Here is a 6,000-nt window from a genome sequence, read left to right on the forward strand (position 1 = left end):
TAATTTATCTAAAAATCCTAATTTAATTTAAGTATGAAGCATTATCTGAAGACAACATCTGTATATTATAAAAAATTACGACGCAGGATGCAACCTGTGAAGAGTTATTGAATAAATAAGTTGGTCTGCTTGTAAACAACACATTGACACGCCGTCTGAAATCATGAACTATTACTATTTTTTGACACATAAGTATTCATAACTTTATCATGACATCACAGTACATTAGGGGTTTTAACTGACCAATCAGAGAGCTGCATTTTCAAGTACCTGCCAGTTTCCACTTGGGTATAACAAAGTATATTTACAATGAACATATAGTGACTTTAGAAATAAGTATCACACATTTTTAGAAATCAAATTAAGATTTTTCACTGCACATGCCCCAGATGATGCTACAAACAACAAATGTTTGAAGTTTCATTGAAATATTATATCGATTTAATACCTTTAATTTAGTTAAAAGTTTGAGATTTTACAGGGGAGTCTATGATAAAGTCCGAGTAAAATGTAATCAATACCTAAGTGAACTAAGTATCATTCCATAATGTTTTGGACATGTTAAAATTATGAATTATGATTTAGTAAAAAAAATGTTGCAAACAAGCGATATTGCGAAATGAAAAAACAAAAAGTGACACAAACGTGTGCATTATTATAGTCTCAAAGTTCTTAAATATCTTTTTAAAAAGCGATGGTAGTGGTAACGTATTTTAAAGTGTGTTACGGAAAAAAATCACACTGTCCGACGAGTAAACAAGCAATTGTATTATTATAGTACAAAATAAGTAATATTAATTATGTTTCTGGAATATTTTCTAAATAATTGATGCAATACAACAAGGTTGTTGAAATGGTAACGTAACATGTGTAATGTATGTTACATTTTTATTCTTCCTTTAATAAAGTGTTAACTCTATGTCTGCAAACAGTATAGACCCCATAAAATTGTTATTTCGTTGATAACAATTAATTATATCATTTTATTTAGTTTTAGGGGTTTCAGAATTTTATTCCTTGTTTGTGACACTGGTTCATTTTATGCAAATTAACTGAGCACATCCAGTTTTGAGTAAAAAAAAATACCATAAGAGTAACAAAATAACATATTAAAAAACACTGAGAGACTTTAAGACCAGATCAATGCTGATTGGTACATTTAAATTGATTTGAAACTTAGAAAATGTTATTTTTAAACAAAATTTTGTCATTTTATAACATTCTCATTAATATTCATGAATATGTAAATTAGTTAATTAACATAAAAATGCTGCTATTTAAAGGTCAATGTCTTAGCTCCATTTTGACACTATATATATATAAACAAAAAAATCAAGTAACAAATGGTATCAAAATCGTGAATAAATGGTGAACAAATCGGGATTTGCCGATTTATTAACACCATTTGTTTACGATTCATTTAATGAATCGGAAGCAAATCGGGTTTTGCAGAGAAAGTCCCTCCCCAATTCATTGCAAATAACTGATTTGTTTACCATTCATTAGAAACAGATATTTTATGTAGTACCATTTATTACCGATTCATTAAAAAGTAAAGTTGTGACTTTTTGGGCGGGAAACATGAGTATATTGTCAGCCATCTTTAATGCATTTTGGCGGGATAACTGAAATACAAAGAGACACCACAACCTCTAAAATACTGGAATTTTAACTGTTATGGAGTAAGTGCAAATGTTTGATTGTCTAATATAATTGTAAAAGGACATGTTTAAGTGCATACATTAACTCTTTACACTATATTTGAAGCTGTTAAGTTTTTAGGAAATAATTACAAGATTGTCATATGTTTTCATGACAACTTTAAAGAAACTTTATAAATTAGATCTGATGCATATATGTTCTAATATGTATCATATTTTTGAATTTTGCAATTGCTATACTGTAAATAGAATCTATATATTTCATGTTGTTCTTTCCGTACTAGAACAACCCTTTCTAGAGAATTACAATTCGTCCTCAAACTTTTTGTACCCATGCTTAAAGTTTCGTCCCTTAAAAATAATGCTGAGTTGTTAGTACGATTCATTACCGATGCATTAGCACGATTTATTACCGATTTATTAGTGCCACTGATTTCCAAATTCCTTTCATTTCAACTCCAGCATACCCGATTTGTTACCGAATCATTATTTAGCAAAACAATTTAAAGTCCTGATTTGTTACCGATTTATTAAACGATTTGTTTACGATTTATTACCGATTCATTAGCTCATTTGCATACCATTTGAATCGTGATCAAATCGTGAACAAATCACCCGATTTGTTTACCATTTATTACACCGATTCATTCCAATCTTTTTTTTGTTTGGGATATTTTTATTGTTTTATCACCAAAACTGACCAAGATACAATTGATTATCATCTATATGGTCGTCCTTTTCAAAAATGAACGGTTGCCATGGAAACAGTGAAATCATATATAGTTCAAAAGACTTTTTTCATGGGAACATTTTTTATTTTGATAGAGTTGGTCCTGCCGAACAATTTGGTACCTATGAAAAAAGTCTAAGGGGATGCATGGTAGACCTCATTTGCCCCCGTACTAGTACGAATGAAGTGTGGCTTTATTTTTTTTGAATGATATCCATTCAATTAAAACTGTACCGTACATTTATACCACTCCGCAACTATACGGTTAAAGATAATGATTTACCTGGTTATGTTCGTATTCCCTAAATGCTTGAATCCCGTTCTGGCTCTGTCTCTTATTGGCCCTAGTATTTTCACATTGTCCCTGATTTTCTTATATTGGCTCATGGCTATATCTGTTTCATATGTGTCCAATATTGCATACCTGAATAACAAACGTTCATAGTATAACCATGTTCGCGGACGTAAGGCTTTACACGTAAATATGTATGATCGCTCCCAAATTAGCAATTGACGTTTATAAACTTGATCGGAATTACTGTCTGCTCTCGTTTAAACTGTTTAAAAATGCTATACCCCGATTTAAATTGTCAGAACAAAAGATAGAAGTCTACCAATAATAAGTAAAAATAAAGCTAATGGTTAAGGAAACTGGAAATAGGGAAGCTGAAAGTTAGAAATTTAAGTTATAAAGTTCGTGCAGGATGTCAATGGTGATGACTTGGACAGGCATGGAAAAAAATTAAGACACGTGTGCTGTGTTCAAGGCGCGGAACCACATTGGTGAAAACTGGAAGTGAAATAGTCACTGTATTTTTGTTATTACACTAGTATTAACATTTCGACGTTTACGTTGTTTTATTATATTTTAGCGGAATTGGATAGAAAAAAACATATCTGTCGACAACAAAAGGAGAAATTTTAATGTTTCTGCAAAACCTTAATACGTGATAAAGAGAATGTTATATTATGCATTTCTATATCAATTTTTTTAAACTTGTTGAATAAAAGTGTTAAAATGCTAGAGTCGTTCTATTCAACTCGTTCGATCAATATATGAAATATATGATATATTAAATAAAAGATGTACTGTGTGTAGAATAGATTTGTTTTGGCACAGGCGTTTGATTGCTTTCAATGGAGATTTATTTGTGACAATTGAAAGTATTTTCGTTTCAGCTGGTCTTTCAAATGTAGCTTTAGTTTGGGTTTCTTCTCGTAACGTGGCATCTTTGAACTGTAAAAAATAATACAAACTAGAAGATGCTTTTGTAGAAAAGCGCATGTTCCCCCATTGCATAGTAGTAATAGGCAAGAAGTCAATAGGGAACAGGAGCGAAAGTCAAAGAGACACAGATGGTTGGCTGCAATAGGGATGATCTACTCGACATGTCCAATTATCCCACGAAGTTTCAACATTCTGGGCCTAGAGGTTCTCAAGTTATGGACTGGAAACGGTTTTCCCTGTTCTGGCCCCTGTGACATTGACCTTTGATCGAGTGACCCAAAAATAATTAGGGGTCACCTACTCTGCATCTCAAATCATCTCAAATCATCCTATGAAGTTTTAACATTCTGGGTCAAGTGGCTCTCAAGCTATTGATGTTCAGGCCCCTGACCTTTGCTCATGTGACCAGAATAACAATAAGGGTCATCTACCCTGTAAGTCCTATCATTCTATAAAGTTTGAAGGTTCTGGGTCAAACGGTTCTCAATTTATTGATCGGAAACCATTTTCCATGTTCTGGTCCCTGTGACCTTGACCTTTGATCAAGTAACCCAGAAATCAATAGCGGTCATCTGCTCTACATGTCCAGTTATCCTATGAAGTTTCAACATTCTGGGTCAAGTGGTTCTCAAGTTATTGATTGGAAATTGTTTTTCATGTTCAGGCCCATGTGACGTTGACCTTTACCAGAGTGACCCAAAATTAAATAGGGTTCATTCACTCTGCAGCTCCAATTTTACTATAAAGTTTGAAGGTTCTAGGTCAAATGGTTCTCAAGTTACTGTTCGGAAATGGATTTCCATGTTCTGGCCCCTGTGACCTTGACCTTTAATAGAGTGGTCCCACAATCAATAGGAGTCATCTACTCTGCATGTTCAATCATCCTATGAAATTTCAACAGTCTGGGTCAACTGGTTCTCAAATTATCGATTGGAAATGGTTTTCCATGTTCAGGCCCCTGTTACCTTGACCTTTAACAGAGTGACCCCAAAATCAATAGGGGTCATCAACTCTGCATGTGCAATCAAACTACGAAGTTTCTACATTCTTGGTCAAGTGGTTCTCAGGTTGTTGATCGGAAATGGTTTTTCATGTTCAGCCCCCTGTGACCTTGACCTTTGATGGAGTGACCACAAAAACAATAGGGGTCGTCTACTCCATAAGCCCTGCCATACTTTGAAGTTTGAAGGCTCTAGGTCAAATGGTTCTAAAGTTATTGATCGGAAATGGCTTTCCTTGTTCAGGCCCCTGTGACCTTGTCCTTTAACAGAGTGACCCCCAACATCAATAGGGGTCATCCACTCTGCATGTCCAATCTCTGAGTCTCAACAGATATATGCTCAACGCGGAAGATAACACCGTTAGTGTAAATTGTATGTTTGTATATAGTTAATCTAAAACCAACCATTTGAAACATTTTGTTAATTATTTCATCCTGCTAAAGAAGTCTGGTTTGTAATAATTTAGAAAAGTTCAGTAGTATATTGCATTTAGCTGAAATGATAAAAACAATCCTGGTTAACAATAATTATATATTAAAGTGTTTTTCTTGTATTCTTATTTTCAGCCTAAATTGTGCATTCAATATCAAAAACAACAAGAGCACCGCCTTGTGGGTGCCGACGCTCACCTGATATTTTTGTCTCTGTATAATAGAAATGTCATACCCGTGTGTTTTTATAATATTTTCTAAGTTCAAAAGGGGACATAATTCTTGCAAAAAGCAGGATGGAGTTATGTTTCTTGTTGTACAGAGTCAGCTTTTGATGGTGAACAAGTGTTGCAAGTTTTAAAGCATGAGCTTTGATAGTTTAAGAGAAAAGCTGATCTAAACACAAAACTTAACTAAGAAATCTGATTTTATAAGTCCAAGATGGGCCATAATTCTTGCAAAAAGCAACGGTTACGGTACGGAGGTAGGTTACCTTGTTACAAGGGTAAATTCAAATTAGTTGAACCGCAGCATCTTTTTGTATTTCGTGTAATATGAAGTTTTAACTGCTAAAATCTCAGTTTCGTTTGTCTCTGTCCCTTCAAGTTCATTTTTTATCTAGGTTTGAAGAACATGACCCTCCAAAGGTGTTTCATATTGAAAGAAGAAGAAAAATACGGATATTTAACACTTTTCAGTGTATTTTAGTTTCACGGATATCCGTAGAAGTCAGCACAATCTATAATTTTACTAGTATGCACGTTAGCTTTCTAATATAAGCTTAAAATGTATATGTCGCGGGGCTCGTGTTTCCATGGTAACGCATTTTCTCTCATTTTTAAACAACAATGTATAAAAATAGGGGTTTTCGACGGCTTCAGTGCCATTCTGTTAATGACCAACATGGAATAATTGGGTAATATTATTAGCAAAATACCAAGCACTATAC

The sequence above is a fragment of the Mercenaria mercenaria genome, chromosome 14 (genome assembly GCF_021730395.1).
Source record: "Mercenaria mercenaria strain notata chromosome 14, MADL_Memer_1, whole genome shotgun sequence".
NCBI classification, from domain to species: domain Eukaryota; kingdom Metazoa; phylum Mollusca; class Bivalvia; order Venerida; family Veneridae; genus Mercenaria; species Mercenaria mercenaria.